The sequence below is a fragment of the Eleutherodactylus coqui genome, chromosome 9 (assembly GCF_035609145.1).
Source record: "Eleutherodactylus coqui strain aEleCoq1 chromosome 9, aEleCoq1.hap1, whole genome shotgun sequence".
In the NCBI taxonomy this organism is placed as follows: Eukaryota; Metazoa; Chordata; class Amphibia; order Anura; family Eleutherodactylidae; genus Eleutherodactylus; species Eleutherodactylus coqui.
Genome location: NC_089845.1, coordinates 54,315,988 through 54,334,474, shown reverse-complemented (window position 1 = coordinate 54,334,474; position 18,487 = coordinate 54,315,988).

The window sequence follows — 18,487 nt, the reverse complement described above, 5'->3', positions numbered from 1 at the left end:
GCTAGGATGCTGTAAAAGACAAAATATGTAACAAAAAATAAATGAATTTTAAAATGCCCCTAAAATCAAAGAGAAAAAAATTCAAACCTCTCCTTAAACTCGCTGTCACTACTAGGACCATCATTCATTACATGGATATCATACAATGAATACATCCACAACGCATTCATAACATGTCCATAAGCCCTCTTTCAGGAAATATCTAAGCATTCAATAGATTGTAATCCTTGTGGAGAGCATGTAGGTGGTGGATTACACAATATAAAGATTTGAACATGTAATGCATGTATTCATTGGATGCTATTTTAGGACATGGAGACATCCCATTCACTTCAGAGAGAGAGATGCACAACCAAAATGGGTTACGGTGCTGCGGTCGGCATTTTAAAATTCTAGCAGTTTGCAGCTCCTTCTAATCAGCTGGTCAGTGGGGTCCTTAGCTGCTGACCCCTACAGATCTGCTATTAGTGACCTATGCTTTGGATAGGTCACATTCCGAGCATAGATTACAACCCAAGAAGGAGAAAACTGAACTCATCTTCTTTCCTCCCATCTCACTCAACATCCCATCAGACTTATCAATCAAAATCAGTGGCTCCATATATTCACCAGTCTCACAAGTCCATTTGACTCCACACTTTACTTCAAGCTGCACTTATAAGCTCTTACTACCTTCTTTCGCCTGTAACTCAAAGACATCTCTGAGATATGGTTTTTCCCTAACCCTGAGTTAACAAAAATGCTAGTGCATGCTCTCATCTTCCATCTAGATTACTGTAACATCCTTCTCTACGGCTTCCAATCCAATAATCTAGCAGTCCTTCAATCCATCCTCAACTCTGCTGCCAGCTAATCCACCTCTTCCTCCGTTTCTCCCCTGCTTCTCCCTTCACTGGCTAATCATTGTCCAGAGAATCCGATTCAAGGCATTATGACTGACGTTGAGTGCTCTCCACAACTTGATCTCTCCATACATTTCTAACATAATGTGCTGAAACCTCCCTACTAGAGATGAGCGAACGTACTCGTCCGAGCTTGATATTCGTGCGAATATTAGGGTGTTCGGGATGCTTGTTACTCGTAACGAGTACCACGCGGTGTTCCGGTTACTTTCAGTTTCCTCTCTGAGACGTTAGCGCGCTTTTCTGGCCAATTGAAAGACAGGGAAGGCATTACAACTTCCCCCTGTGACGTTCAAGCCCTATACCACCCCCCTGCTGTGAGTGGCTGGGAAGATCAGATGTCACCCGAGTATAAAAATCGGCCCCTCCCGCGGCTCGCCACACATGCCTTGTGAGTTAGCTGAGGGACAGTGGTATCGTGCTGGAGCTGCTGTAGGGAGAGTGTTAGGAGTTAGTGTAGGCTTCAAGAACCCCAACGGTCCTTCTTAGGGCCACGTCTATGTGTGTGCAGTACTGTGTTAGCAGTGGAGAATTTTTTTTTTTTAATCAAAATCGGCAGTGCAGAGCATTGCACCCGGCATTAGGGACAGAAGTGGTGCTTAGGCAGGGAGAGTGTTAGGAGTGAGTGTAGCCTTCAAGAACCTCAACGGTCCTTTCTAGGGCCACATTTAACCGTCTGCAGTACTGTGCTGGCTGCTGTTAGCTGTGTTCCTTTTTTTTTTTTCTCAAAATCGACGGTGCAGAGCATTGCACCCTGCATTGATACTACAGGCACAGAATTGTGTAGGCAGGGCCACAACACAGTTATCAGTCATTGAATAGGCACAGTGGGCCTTTCCTTTTAAACAAAAGGGAAAAAAGTATATTTGCCCTGCCTCTGACAGCCGTCAGGGCTCTGGGTACGTGTGTGCTGCGTGGAGAACGTAAAAAATCAGACGCAACCAGCTACGGTTGAGTGCAGCCTTGCGCCAATTTCTTTCCTGCCTGGGAAATACCTGCTCTGCCACAGTTAGTAACTCTGCAACAGTAAAGTTCTGTGACAGTTTTGCAGGGCCGCAACACAGTTATTAAAATTATTATTCAGTGAATAGACGCAGTGGGCCTATCCTTTTTAACAAAATGGAAAAAAGTATATTTGCCCTGCCTCTGACAGCCGTCAGGGCTCTGGGTACGTGTGTGCTGCGTGGAGAACGTAAAAAAATCAGACGCAACCAGCTACGGTTGAGTGCAGCCTTGCGCCAATTTCTTTCCTGCCTGGGAAATCAAATCACTGGTAATACAGCATGCTGAGGGGTAGGGGTAGGCCTAGAGGACGTGGACGCGGCCGAGGACGCGGAGGGCCAAGTGAGGGTGTGGGCACAGGCCGAGCTCCTGATCCAGGTGTGTCGCAGCCGACTGCTGCGCGATTAGGAGAGAGGCACGTTTCTGGCGTCCCCACATTCATCGCCCAATTAATGGGTCCACGCGGGAGACCTTTATTAGAAAATGAGCAGTGTGAGCAGGTCCTGTCCTGGATGGCAGAAAGTGCTTCGAGCAACCTATCGTCCAGCCACAGTTCTGCGCCGTCCACTGCTGCAAATCCGAATCCTCTGTCTGCTGCTCCTCCTTCCTCCCAGCCTCCTCACTCCACTACAATGACACATGCTCAGGAGCGGGAAGACTCCCAGGAACTGTTCTCGGGCCCCTGCTCAGATTGGGCAGCAGTGGTTCCTCTCCCACCAGAGGAGTTTATCGTCACTGATGCCCAACCATTGGAAAGTTCCCGGGGTCCGGGGGATGAGGCTGGGGACTTCCGCCAACTGTCTCAAGAACTTTCTGTGGGTGAGGAGGACGATGACGATGAGACACAGTTGTCTTGCAGTGAGGTAGTAGTAAGGGCAGTAAGTCCGAGGGAGGAGCGCACAGAGAATTCGGAGGAAGAGCAGCAGGACGATGAGGTGACTGGCCCCACCTGGTGTGCAACGCCTACACAGGACAGGTCTTCAGAGGGGGAGGCACGGGCAGCAGCAGGGCAGGTTGCAAGAGGCAGTGCGGTGGCCAGGGGTAGAGGCAGGGCCAGACCAAATAATCCACCAACTGTTTCCCAAAGTGCACCCTCGCGCCATGCCACCCTGCAGAGGCCGAGGTGCTCTAAGGTCTGGCAGTTTTTCACAGAGACGCCTGACGACCGACGAACAGTGGTGTGCAACCTTTGTCGCGCCAAGATCAGCCGGGGAGCCACCACCAACAGCCTCACCACCACCAGCATGCGCAGACATATGATGGCCAAGCACCCCACAAGGTGGGACGAAGGCCGTTCACCGCCTCCGGTTTGCACCGCTGCCTCTCCCCCTGTGCCCCAACCTGCCACTGAGATACAACCCCCCTCTCAGGACACAGGCACAACCGTCTCATGGCCTGCACCCACACCCTCACCTCCGCTGTCCTCGGCCCCATCCACCAATGTCTCGCACCGCATAGTCCAGCCGTCGCTAGCGCAAGTGTTGGAGCGCAAGCGCAAGTACGCCGCCACGCACCCGCACGCTCAATCGTTAACCGTCCACATCGCCAAATTTATCAGCCTGGAGATGCTGCCGTATAGGGTTGTGGAAACGGAGGCTTTCAAAGCTATGATGGCGGCGGCGGCCCCGCGGTACTCTGTTCCCAGTCGCCACTACTTTTCCCGATGTGCCGTCCCAGCCCTGCACGACCACGTCTCCCGCAACATTGTACGCGCCCTCACCAATGCGGTTAGTGGCAAGGTCCACTTAACTACGGACACGTGGACAAGCACAGGCGGGCAGGGCCACTACATCTCCCTGACGGCACATTGGGTGAATTTAGTGGAGGCTGGGACAGAGTCAGAGCCTGGGACCGCTCACGTCCTACCCACCCCCAGAATTGCGGGCCCCAGCTCGGTGGTGGTATGTTCGGCGGTGTATGCTTCCTCCACTAAAGCACCCTCCTCCTCCTCCTCAACCTCTGTCTCGCAATCTAGATGTGTCAGCAGCAGCAGGACGTCGCCAGCAGTCGGTGTCGCGCGCCGTGGCAGCACAGCGGTGGGCAAGCGTCAGCAGGCCGTGCTGAAACTACTCAGCTTAGGAGATAGGAGGCACACGGCCCACGAACTGCTGCAGGGTCTGACAGAGCAGACCGACCGTTGGCTTGCGCCGCTGAGCCTCCAACCGGGCATGGTCGTGTGTGACAACGGCCGTAAGCTGGTGGCGGCTCTGCAGCCTCACGCACGTGCCATGCCTGGCCCACGTCTTTAATTTGGTGGTTCAGCGCTTTCTGAAAAGCTACCCACGCTTGTCAGACCTGCTCGTAAAGGTGCGCCGGCTCTGCGCACATTTCCGCAAGTCCCACACGGACGTTGCCACCCTGCGCACCCTGCAACATCGGTTTAATCTGCCAGTGCACCGACTGCTGTGCGACGTGCCCACACGGTGGAACTCTACGCTCCACATGTTGGCTAGGCTCTATGAGCAGCGTAGAGCTATAGTGGAATACCAACTCCAACATGGGCGGCGCAGTGGGAGTCAGCCTCCTCAATTCTTTTCAGAAGAGTGGGCCTGGTTGGCAGACATCTGCCAGGTCCTTCGAAACTTTGAGGAGTCTACCCAGGTGGTGAGCGGCGATGCTGCAATCATTAGCGTCACCATTCCTCTGCTATGCATCTTGAGAAGTTCCCTGCAAACCATGAAGGCAGCCGCTTTGCGCTCGGAAACAGGGCCGGGGGAAGACAGTATGTCGCTGGATAGTCAGAGCACCCTCCTGTCTATATCTCAGCGCATTGAGGAGGAGCATGAGGAGGAGGAGGAGGAGGGGGAAGAGACAGCTTGGGCCACTGCTGACGGTACCCATGCTGCTTGCCTGTCATCATTTCAGCGTGTATGGCCTGAGGAGGAGGAGGAGGAGGAGGAGGAGGAGGAGGATCCTGAAAGTGATCTTCCTAGTGCGGACAGCCATGTGTTGCGTACAGGTACCCTGGCACACATGGCTGACTTCATGTTAGGATGCCTTTCTCGTGACCCTCGCGTTGCACGCATTCTGGCCACTACGGACTACTGGGTGTACACACTGCTCGACCCACGCTATAAGGAGAACCTTCCCACTCTCATTCCCGAAGAGGAAAGGGGTTCGAGAATGTTGCTATACCACAGGACCCTGGCGGACAAGCTGATGGTAAAATTCCCATCCGACAGCGCTAGTGGCAGAAGGCGCAGTTCCGAGGGCCAGGTAGCAGGGGAGGTGCGGAGATCGAGCAGCATGTACAGCCCAGACAGTGCAACAGTCTTTAAGGGCCTGGACAGCTTTATGGCTCCCCACCAAGACTGTGTCACCGCTCCCCAGTCAAGGCTGAGTCGGCGGGAGCACTGTAAAAGGATGGTGAGGGAGTACGTAGCCAATCGCACGACCGTCCTCCGTGACGCCTCTGCCACCTACAACTACTGGGTGTCGAAGCTGGACACGTGGCCTGAACTCGCGCTGTATGCCCTGGAGGTGCTTGCTTGTCCTGCGGCTAGCGTCTTGTCGGAAAGGGTGTTTAGTGCGGCTGGGGGAATCATCACAGATAAGCGTACCCGCCTGTCAACCGACAGTGCCGACAGGCTAACACTCATCAAGATGAACAAAGCCTGGATTTCCCCAGACTTCTCTTCTCCACCAGCGGACAGCAGCGATACGTAAGCAATACGTAGGCTGCACCCGCGGATGGAAGCTACGTTCTCTCTCACCATCCAAAACGGGGACATTTCTCCTCCTCCTCCTTCTCCTCCTCCTGAAACCTCACGTAATCACGCTGAACGGGCAATTTTTCTTAGGGCCACAAGGCTCACTCATCTAATTTTTCTAAACAATTTTTATATGTTTCAATGCTCTTAAAAGCGTTGAAACTTTAACTTGAACCAATTTTTCGTTAAACTGGGCTGCCTCCAGGCCTAGTTACCACTTAAGCCACATTAACCAAAGCGATTAATGGGTTTCACCTGCCCTCTTGGTTGGCCATGGCCAATTTTTTGGATGTACATTAGTACTGTTGATACACCAATTTTTGTGGGCCCTCGCCTACAGTGTAATCAAATGAATTTTTAGCCCACCTGCATTACAGCTGACGTTACATCCGCTGTGTTGGGCAATGCAATGGGATATTTCTATGTACCGCCGGTGGCTTCCTGGCACCCACCCATGCTGTGGGTCCACAGGGAATTATAAATGCATCTGTTTCCACTTGTAAAGAACCCCAGTCTGACTGGGGCATGCAGTGTGGGCCGAAGCCTACCTGCATTAAGCACGACATTACTACCTCAGCTGTGTTGGGCAATGCAATGGGATATTTTTGTGTATCGCCGGTGGGTTCCAGGGAGCCACCCATGCTGTCAGTCGACAGGAACTTCACAATAGGGAGTTGTACCTGCCTGTGTCTATGAATTAAAAAGCCCGGTCTGACTGGGGCATGCAGAGACACCTTGACAGAATGAATAGTGTGTGGCACATAGGTTCCCCATTGCTATGCCCACGTGTGCAGCTCCTGATGGCGGTGGCACAGGATTCTATTTCTCATTGCTTCTGTACAGCATTGTGGGCTATCGCCCCGCCCCTTTTAAAGAGGGTCGCTGCCTAGCCGTGCCAACCCTCTGCAGTGTGTGCCTGCGGTTCCTCCTCATGGCAGACGCACTTCTAAATAGACATGAGGGCGGTGTGGCATGAGGGCAGCTGAAGGCTGCGCAGGGACACTTTGGTGTGCGCTGTGGGGGGGGGGGAGGGGGGGCGGCTGGGCAGCATGTAACCCAGGAGAAGTGGCAGTGGAGTGTCATGCAGGCAGTGATTGTGCTTTGTTGGAGGTAGTGTGGTGCTTAGCAAAGGTATGCCATGCTAATGAAGGCTTTTCAGAAGTAAAAGTTTTTGGGAGGCGGGTGGGGGCCCACTCTTGCCGCTATTGTGGCTTAATAGTGGGACTTGTGAACTTGAGATGCAGCCCAACATGTAGCCCCTCGCCTGCCCTATCCGTTGCTGTGTCGTTCCCATCACTTTCTTGAATTGCCCAGATTTTCACACAAGGAAACCTTAGCGAGCATCGGCGAAATACAAAAATGCTCGGGTCGCCCATTGACTTCAATGGGGTTCGTTACTCGAAACGAACCCTCGAGCATCGCGAAAAGTTCGTCCCGAGTAACGAGCACCCGAGCATTTTGGTGCTCGCTCATCTCTACTCCCTACATATAATCTTTGGACCTCATAAGACCTTCTTTTCTGTTCTCCCCTATTGTGCTCCTCACACAATCATCTCCTAGATTTCTCCCATGCGTCGCCTATACTCTGGAGCTGACTACCCCAACACATCAGACTCTCCCCAAACTTGACAAGCTTCATAAAAACCCTGAATAACGACCTCTTCAGAAAAACCTACAATGTACAGTAACCCGGCTGTCACCACAATATGAGCACTTCTTACTCTCACCCACTATCTCCTTCCCCCTCCCTTGCAGATTGTAAGCCATTGTGGGCGGGGTCCCCTCTCCCGGTGTTTTAACTTGTTGATAATTTAGTAGAGCTTTATTGTTCCTGTCATTTTTCCATTTTCTGTTTGTAATGTATTTAAGGCTCGTTTTTCATATTAGAGTCTGCCTTCCAATAGGTGCAGAGGTATTGTTCCATCTCCCTAATTTGCATATTACCCAGAGGAGCATGAATGGCCTTTTAAGTCTCGTCACTCACTGCTCTCCCCAAGGACAAAAGATAGACACAGAGTTCTGGAATAAATGGCACTTTAAAAAATTAATAAGTCACCAATAGTTTTTTTCCTGGAAAACCCTTTAGCAAAACTGTGGCAATACCATGGGAAAACACCAATTATTTACCTTTTCTACCTTAATACTTTGCAATATGTAGTAGTTCTGGTACACATGAAAGTTTATTTAGGTGCTTCTTTACATTTCTCCTATTTTTACTATACTAATTTTTGGCTGAAAAAATGAACAAAACACACAGTATGCAGTTGCTAAGCCATAACGATACTGTGCAAACACAGCTAAAAGTGGTTCTGTCACCGTATTATGGGGCCCTGACATCTGTTGGACTGTTGTAGAAGTTTGGAGTCCAGCAGCACACACTTTGTCTTTCAACTCCCAGCACAAGTGAAGTGAAAAAAAAATGCAAAGTCGTCTAAAGGACCATGAACCGCAGTACCCAGCAAAAGTCCAGTATTATATAGAAAGACAGCAGCATAAGGAGTAGGTAAAGAATCCAAGGTTGCTTTATTACTCCATATTAAAAATGCAGACTGGCAACGTTTCGACATAGATGGTCTTTTTCAAGCCTAGTCCAACATATACATCACACCATTAAATAGAAAGACACCCACCATCCAATTAATACTGAATGGCTGCCAGGTGTATCTACATACCATCTGCATAACAATAGGATGGAATCCATGTTCTATGCGTCTACTTCCCTCATATCACATCCGTACACACACTCTGCGCGTGTGTGAGGATGTAACTCAACAATCGCGAGTCTCAGAAACAAATACGGAGTATACCATATCACGGAGGAGTTTTACTGCGTAAGCACAGGATTAGTATGGTATCGTGATGTTCAGAGCTTCAGTGACGCACCACTAAGAGGCCCACGCATGCACAGGAAATAAAAGGTCTTGCTCATTAGCGGCCATGTCATTTCCAGGCAAAAAGCAAAGATGGTATTGTGCATGTCAAATGCCACTGCTAGCAGAGTATTGTAATGAATGAAACCGGAACTTACATTAAAACTAATATGTCAAACATATATTAGATGGCATGTGCCATTAAGGCCTCGGTCAGACCGGCGTTTTTTGCCGCGATTTGTGGATCGCATGACGGATGCACATCCGCAAATCGCGTGACCAGGGCCGAAAAATCGCCCGAAAAATCTGCTGCTAGCAGTGTTTTCGGGGAAAAGGCCCCGTTCAAAGGAGCGCTGTCCAACCCATTGCAATTCAATGGAGCCGGCAATACAGCCGGCTCCATTGAAAGCAATGGGCTGGCGGTGAGCGCGGGATGAATTTTCGGGAAGGGCTTAAAAATATAAGCCCTCCCCTGAAAATCATCCAAAAATGTGTAAAAATAAAAAATATATATATACTCACCTTGTCCGTGCAGCCGGAGTTCAGCCGTGGCCGGCCGGCAGTTCTCCTGAACTGCTCTGGGTAGTATTAAGCAGCCGGGGATTTAAAATCCCTGCCTGCTCAATGGGCTGCCTCTGATTGGTCACAGCCCTCACCAATCAGAGACAGCTCTCACTCACCCGTTCATGAATTCATGAATGGGTGAGTGAGTGCTGCCTCTGATTGGCTCAGCGCAAGGACCAATCAGGGGCAGCTCTCAGCTATTGAATGACAGCTGAGAGCTGCCCCTGATTGGTCCCTGCGCTGAGCCAATCAGAGGCAGCATTCACTCACTCCCTCTGTAGTACATGTTCTCAATGGGGTCGGCGCTGCTGTCGCTGGCCCCATTGAGCGCATATAATAGAACACAAGGAATCGCAGATAGGCGAGATCTGCGATCTGCGATTCCTCGTGTCCTATAATTTATCGGACATCCGCATAAAAAGCGGCCATGTGTCCGATGTCATTGCGAAGCAATGGTTCTATTTATGCGCAGATCGCATGCGCATGCGCAAATCGCGCGAAAAAACGCCCGTCTGACCGAGGCCTAAAGGGGATTTACACAGTAAATATTAAGGTTATTCCCTGATATTCTATATAATAGTTAAATTACATTCATTAATAGAGTGATAATCCACTCCTAAGACCACAATAATAAAAATATACATAGCAAATTCAAACGTGGGATAAATAGTCTCTTATATTCCCTATACCACACATCCACTATTTTATCCTATAATTTACAATAATATATCTAGTAATCCATTTAAATGCATCACATATCTGCTGTTATATTAACATATCACCAGTATAGTATATAAGAGGACCACTGGAACCATATGCACTATTGTAATACTTTAAGGCTGTCACACGGGTGCATCGGCGCCCGTGTTACTGCAAGGAAGAAGACGGCCGCACTTCAGGACGAATGTGTCTCTGCAGCGCCGGAGGAAAGAACATGTGATCGGCTTCATGGCCGGTCATGTGTTCTTTCTTCGGCGCTGTGGGGAGTCGTCTGTCCTGAAGTGCGGCCGTCTTCTTCCTGCAGTAAGCTCTCAGTCACAATTGTACGCAGATAAGATATATTTCCTACTCAGTTCTATCAAAAGAAGAAAATAATTGTGGCTTTGACATGCAGAAAAAACATTAAAATTAGAGATGAGCGAGCATACTCGTCCGAGCTTGATACTCGTTCGAGTATTAGCGTGTTCGGGATGCTCGTTACTCGTGACGAGTACCACGCGATGTTCGAGTTACTTTCACTTTCATATCTGAGACGTTAGCGCTTTTCTGGCCAATAGAAAGACAGGGAAGGCATTACAACTTCCCCCTGCGACGTTAAAGCCCTATACCACCCCCCTGCTGTGAGTGGCTGGCGAGATTAGGTGTCACCCGAGTATTAAAATCGGCCCCTCCCGCGGCTCGCCACAGATGCATTCTGACATAGTTCAGGGAAAGTGTTGTTGATGCCGGAGCTGCTATAGGGAGAGTGTTAGGAGTGATTTTAGGCTTCAAGAACCCCAACGGTCCTTCTTAGGCCATAGAAATCGCAGATCGCACCTACGTGCGATCTGCGATTTCTGTTCTCTTCTCTATATGCGCTCAATGGGGCCGGCGGCAGCAGCGCCGACCCCATTGAGAACATATAGAAGACAAATCATTCTTCTCTGCCACAGCTGTAACAGCTGTGGCAGAGAAGAACGATGTTTGCCCATTGAATTCAATGGAGCCAGCAATACAGCAGGTTCCACTGAAAGCAATGGGCTGCCGGTGATCGCGGGATGAATTGTCGGGAAGGGCTTAAATATATATTTTGATTTCTGATTTTTTGGGAAAAAATATTAATTTTTGAAACTGCATTTTTAAAAAATTTTAATTAAACTTTATTGAACTTTTTTGACACTTTTTTTAGCCCCTTTAGAGTTATTTGATTGCTAGGATAGTATACTGCATTACTTATGTAGTGCATTCTACTAAGCCTGTGACAACAACCTATTAGACTCTGCCAGAGGTATGGCCTAATAGGTTGAGCTACATGGCAGACATGGAGGTCTTTGTCAGGCTTCCGACTGCCATTACCTTGTAATCGCATTGCAGGGTGCCAATGGGTGACAGAGAGAGCCCCACCCTATGTCATCTGCTTACATGCTGCAGTAGCTATTGATTGCAGCATGTAAGGTGTTAAACTGTCAGGATCTGAACTTTCTCCATTTCTGGCTGTTAGAGCAGCAACCTGGCTATCAATAGATGTACATGCAGGTTTAAAGACCATTAGTGACCGCTGTAAAAAGGCATATTAGTGGTCGCTAGGGGGTTAATACTCTAAAATATCTAGGCGACTGGCATCAATCTGTTCCTGGACCATAATGCAAAAAGTTTTTTCATCTGTATTCTCAGTCCAAATTTCCTGATGACCATCTTAGCTGGGGTTCGTAATGTTGCCAGTTATAATAATCTAACTCTCAAATGGATTGCATTGCAGTAATAGGAATATGGCAACACTCTATATATTTTTTTTCCGAACTTCTTCTGTTATGAAAATTTACCAGATTCCTTAAAAGCTGCAGCTGGTGTGTGTGTGTGTCACTGTACCCTCATTCTGTTAAGTATTAACCCACCCACGCTAGATATGCTGGCATGTGTCCGATATAGCATCACGGGGAAATATGTGCACTGCGCTACGTGAGGTAATTATATAAAAGTTTAGAAAGAGGAGAGAAATCTCACATGTCTGCATACAGATGAGGGAGAAAAATAACAGACTTTGCTGCTCTAATGACTGTCCTATAATGCCAAGGAACATTCCACATTTCTCATTTGTTTAGCCTGAAAACCCCTTGCACATTCCCACAAACTACTTCCTTTTTTCTCCTTTCTAACTAAAGTTCTTCTTTCTAATGAAGAGAAGTTCAGAGAGTTTCTTCTCATGAATGGATGGCAAGCACCTGGGAGTTATGAATTTTAAAGTGATCATTTTCTTTCAGCTATCCGGGACAATGGGGATCTCCTTTTGACTCACTTTCACAGCTTTGAGAGGCTCTCAGATCAGCCACATTCCAATCAGATTGGAGTCAGATCAGAGCTGAGCAGAACTGCATCAAGGTCTTGCACAGAAAGACAAGGAGCAGATGGCCTGTACCGGCCTCTCCTCCCCTTTTTAGACTGCAATGGAAGGCAATGTGGGAAAGTGTTCCTTCAGCTTTGCCTATTGATAGTTGAATAAGACCACCACATGCCACCAGCCTGTAGGTATGAACCTCTGTTAACAGATGGTGAGATCATTATGAGCAATTAATTCCTTTAATGTATCACTGGGAACACATTATAAAGGATGATGCAAGCAGAGAGTGAATAGTGAACTCGTCATTCCTAGGGTAATGTGATGGGTACTACACATAACACTGGGGTTATAGCCCTCTCAAAGGTTTTCTTTTCTGCTTTCAGATACTTAGGAGCTGACTGTTCTGATGCAGGGGACATCAGTGGGTTTTATTAACCAATTTAACCTTCAGTAATTTGCCTGCTCTGAACAGCAGATTTTAAGTAAGGTAATTTAGGTCATGCCAGTTGGAAAGAATGGAAAAAAAAGATGTAAAACCATCTTTTAAGCAGCATGACGAATTCTTAGACTTAAAGTTTAATTTGGAATGGTCAAACTTCAAGAAAATGGATGGAGGGTGGTAGATCAGTTCCTAAAAAAAAACGAAAGCAAAAAGTTTATAAAAAACTCCATCTACTTTATTTAACCATTTCTAATCCCAAATTGTCTGTTTTCTTGGATTTTAATTATCTATCACAAGACAATTTGTCTTCTTGAGCTTGTAGAAATATTCCAACATTTAAACCAATTGAGTTATTCATATTTAAATTACACATTGTGAATAATTAAGACACTTAACCACTGACCTTGTTATTCAATTTACATACGAACACAAGAGACTGCTTAAGTGAGCAACAAATGTTATTTAACCTTGACAATCTCTATATGAATTAGGCAGTTGTTATGCTAATGCTACGTGTCAAAACACACATAAAATCATATTCAGCCACAAAGCATGAATTTTGGGTTTGCAAACGCTAATGACTATTTTTTATTGGTAAATACATTAGAAATATTTGTGTCAAGTGCATAGGCATACATATGAAGGGGGTACAATGTATTTAAAGAGCAGTCATTTGCATATGTGTCAATCTGATTTCTGTATTTATTTCAACTCTCTGATAAGTTACTTTTTATTACTTTATGCTTGAAAAACACTTTGTAGTGAAAGCAAATACTGACTTGTAAGTTTGTAAAGTATACCCTACGTTGGTGGACTTCAGTTGAGGAATTTGGTGCAGCTAGTGAACCTCACCTGCTTGTGCCTTGGGTAGTCCACCACCACGACTCCACAAAGAATAGTGGCAGTAAAACTTTGTAAGCTAGTTACACAGTTTTGCAAACATAAAAATGGCATACCTGTCAGAAACGTTGTAGGGGACTCCATCAATCCGCTCTCATGCTGGGGGGTGTTTTCATCAATCAGTTATTTTGTCTATTTTGTCGCTGCAGTGTAGGTGATAGAACAACAATTTAGTTGTGAATGTGATAACTTGCTATTAAGCATATCTGAAATGAATTTCTCCACCCAATTAAAAGTTGTATTCACAGTAGGGTAACGTATGTCATTTGTACAGCCATTAAAAAAGCCTGTAACAGGGTTCATGCTGCTTGCACCCTGGGCAGATTGAACCCGGGATAAATATGCCCAATGCCTCCATATACTGTAGGTGCTATACTAAAATGCTATAGCATTTCAGAATAAACACAATTTGAAGTTTGGAAAAATAGAAAAAAGGAAGACGACGATGCATTCCACTGTGCGTCTCAGCTAGCGACAGTTACGTGGAATTCTGGGCGATGATGTAGCACAAGGTACGTCATTGCAAATAAGGTACCCAACGCAACCTCGAGTTCCATATGCATTCCAAGGCAGACGTATTGTCTCATATAGTCATATCAATTTATAGGCTGAACCTTTTCAATAAAACCTTTTCAATAATCCCCAGCAGGCGGGGATTTTAAATTCCCAGCTGTTGACAGCTTAGTACTACAGAGTCGGGGACAGCAGCAGAAGTCGCCGCTGAGCCCCGGCAGCCGTAAATGGCTTTTCAGGGAAGGGCTTCATAAGCCCTTCCCTGAAAAGCCAATTAAAAGTAGTGTAAAAAAAAGAAAATTACTCTGGCCTGTCATTCATTCGGGGAGAACTGCCTGTGATTGGCTGAGCACCTCAGCCAATCACATTCAGCTCTTTCAGCAGGCAGGGATTTTAAATCACCGCCTGCTGATAGATCAGCATCACAGTGCAGGGGACGGCAGGAGAAGACATGGCTGAGCCCCAGCAGCTGAAGGGAGGTGAGTATCTATTTTTTTTGTTTTTTAAACCACTTTTACTTGATTTCAGGGAAGGGCTTATATCAATAGCCGGCAACAGAATCCTCTACCACAGCTGTCATGTGTGATAGCTGCGGTAGAGAATTAAAGAATTCCTCTGCTGCATCTGACACAGATGTGGCAGATGTAGCAGCAGGGAATTCTTTTAATTAGTGGGGATGAAGGAAACATCTGCCGCATGTGGCAGATGTGTTCTTCATCCCTGCGGGGGACACAGCAGCGGCGGACAGGTAAATATTTTATTTTCTTTTTTACACTAAAATTTTTATTTTTCAGGGAAGAGCTTATATGTAAAGCCCTTCCCTGAAAAACAATGCAGGGAGACGCGGCTCTATTGAAAACAATGCGTGCATTCCCTTTGGTGCACGCAAGTCCTATCTTTGCAGGCACGCACCTGCAAAGTACGGACATGTGCACACACCCTAGGGAATGCATTGTTGCAAATAGAAGCGTGTTTTTGTGCGTGCGTTGGTACGCACAAAAACATGCTTGTGTGAACGCACCCTTAGAAAGGAAAAGAATGCAATTTTAATCAAAGAGTAAGATCTCATTTTGAAAGTTCTCTAAAACCTCATTGAGGCCGTTTGGCTGTAGTGTGTCATATAAAATAATCCAAGACATTTCTTTTTTTCTTAAAGTAATAAGCTGGCCTTCCGGTACTTGTTTTATAGGGGTTATTTTTATTAATGAGGCATCTTTATTGTGGCAATTAGCAAAATGTCTCGATACCCCATGTTTCATGTAACCGTTCAGAATATTCCATCTCTGTTTATTCACCCTAGCTCGTAGGGTATTTATTGTGCGGCCTACATATTTAGGTCCGTATGGACATTCTAAAAGATAGACCAAATACTTTGATCCACATGTTAACATTTTTTTAATTTTATAATTCTTTTCTGTTTTCTTTGTATCATTGTTCACTACAGTTATATTCATTTCCTTTTGTTTGCAGATATTGTCACGTTTGCAGTTTTTTATACTGCATTTATATGATTTAAAGTTTGACTGTAACTTAGATTGGAGCTCTTGAGTCAATGAGGTGTGTTGTGCCAGCCACCACCGCCTGCAGGATGTTGAGTAACAGCCCTCTTCCTAGGGCAAGGGGAGGCCGGCACGGTCCTCTTTCCTTAAGTCAAGAGCTCCATTCCAAATCAAACAGTTAAATTTTAAAGTGTGTTTATTCTGAAACACCACAGCGTTTCAGAATAAAACCTACATAGGGGAACTGTATATATCTGACCGAAATTCATGTTGCCCATGGTACAAACAACATGAACCCGGTCAGAGGTTTCCTTTAAAGTAATACATAATCTAATTATTATATCAAGCTAACAATAAAGACTAATTCCCCCACAAAAAGTAGACTTTTCTATTTCAACAAACCTCTAGCGCTGTGCCCATTACCCCTGTTCATGCAGTAGCCTCTGAGCACAAAGAGGCAGTTTTGCCAAAGACTAGTAGCACAGCTACTTCAGGCCTCTCCTCCACAATCAATAGCCAGGCTACAGGTTTTAGAGCCAGGAATGAGAAATAGAAAGCAGAAATTGAGCCGCCACCATCACCGCTAACTTCACTGACATTGACATCTACCCCATATTCCAGCATCTCCCAGGTCAGCAGCCAGCCATCTATCTCCTAGCTATGGGAACATAAGAAAAAATACCACCCCAGCCATCCACAAGCACACAACCTGAATGTAAGCATTATGTGACTGCTTGCAATGGAAGTGCTGCCTTTTAGGCTTGTAGTCACAGACACCTTCCACAATGTGATGCTGCATGCTAACCAACAGTACTAGATGCCTAGCTGTCATTTCCTTGCCCCCAAAAATGTTCCTGCTCTGGACCACCATGTAAGTGATAATGTGTCCCTGGCTTTGCAGAATGCTGCTATTCGCAGTGTGCACCTGACCATGGACACGTGATCCAGTAAGCTGGGCCAGGGGCATTACATATCTTTAACAGCTCACTGGATCATTGTTCTGCAGGTAGAGCAGGAAGCTGAAAGTGGTTCTCCACGTTTCATGGTAACTGCAAGACTTGCGGGACATTCATCTATGTCTGTACCCTTCTCACCCAACTCCTCTTTCCCCTCTTTCTCTTACTCCACCTCTTTGTACCACCTTTCAACACCCTCTACATGAACACAGATACCCATATGTTCAAAAGCCAGCTTCCATACACTGCTGCACGTCGTAAACTCCAACATGCTGTCCTAAAACTCATACATTTAGGGGAGCACAGCCACATGGCCAAAGAGGTGTTGGCAGCTTTGCAGGCCCAGGCTGACACATAGCTGACCCCGCACAATCTGAAGCCAGACAAGGTCATGTGACAATGGGGCCAACCTGCTGGCAGCCCTTTGCCTTGGAAATCCCAAACACATACTTTGCCTGGCCCATGGGTGAATCTGGTAGTGCAGCATTTCCTAAACAGTTACCCAGGTTTACATCAATTGCTGGAAAAGGCCAAGAAACTGTGCTTACACTTTTGGCATTCACACCCAGCCGCCGCTTGTCTGGTAGAAGTGCAACAACAGTTCTTGCTACCACCAAACTCCCTCATCTGTAACATGTCTACATGGTGGAATTCCATATCGCATATGTTACAGAGGCCAAGCCAACAGAAGAAAGCAATTACAGAGTAGTAGATGGTGTATGCCATAAGTAGGCACTAAATGGAGGTTTGTCTTAGTGCATTTTAGCCTGCTTTGAGAAAACAACTAAGATGCTCAGTCTTGATGATGCAGTGATCAGTATGACCATCCCTGTTGTCTTCTCAAACAAGTTTCTCCACCTATGGGAGAATTATAGAGAAGGAAGAGCGGGAAGTGGAAGAAGAAGAGGAGGGGGGACAATGTAGGTCCAGCAGCAGGGGAGGGGCTATGCAATGTTTCTTCTATTCATCACTAATCTCAGCTATTCTACATTGAGAACACTCTCAGGCCTGACCCTGAGGAATGTGGGCCACCATCCTTAGGCACTTTGAGGCAGATCAATGCTTTAATGCTGCAATGCTTGCAGAAGGACAATCGCATAGCCCACATCAAAACATCAGAACATTACTAGGTGGTCACCCTCCTTGATCCCCACTGCAATTTTTAATAGATCAATAGTACAAGCAGATATAAGGAATATCATCATGTATCTTTTTAAAGAAAAATGCCTCTTTCTCCACTTATCAGACACTTCTCCTCCCACTGCCTTCTTCACTAATCACTCACTCTAAATTTGCTGATAAATTCTGTACACAGAAGTCTGTACACAAAGGTATCAGATTATAGCAATAAGAAAGACTTCGGCAGCATCCAGGGTGCAAAATGTTGCCCTTTGGCTTGACAAAGGCCAACATGGCCGAAACGTTGCCTGTTTTTCTGTGATGGGGGAATAAAACTTTGGATATCAATTTGCACCCTGGATGCTGCCGAAGTCTTTCTTATTGCTGCATGTGTTTTTGGTGATCAGGATTCAATCACCTGTCTCTTTGGCTACTGCATAATCTATGCCCAACCCCTGGAGGGATATACAATTTGTGCTGCTGGCGACCTGCTTTCTCAAGGTATCAGATTATATTTGTAACCCATAGTCTATGGAGAAGGGAGAGGGAGTAGTGGGAGGAACAGGAAAGAGCTGCTAAAGTGAGACAGAAGCAGAGATTCACCTCAGTGCTGGATTCACATCTACACTACTTGCTACTGCTATACAATGTTCTTCATGCTGCTGCTGCTTCTGACAGTGTGATAGAGATAGGGGACTAGGATCTTCTCTGTGTGCACTGTGTATGGGAGTGTTACAGACAGCAAGTGTGGACCCACTGTGCCAACCAACAGGTTTGGTTTTGGGCTAAACCTAAAGGCGTTGCCCTGACAGTTCCACAGTATTTACCCTTTAATGCCTGTACAGGAATCTGGAGGGATCTGAGCAGGCCGCTACCTCCTGGAGTAGTCCCTGTGTGGATGGCAGCTGACCCGTGGGGGTAAGAGACACCGGTGCAAAACACCATGAACAGTCTAAGATATGAACTAGATCAG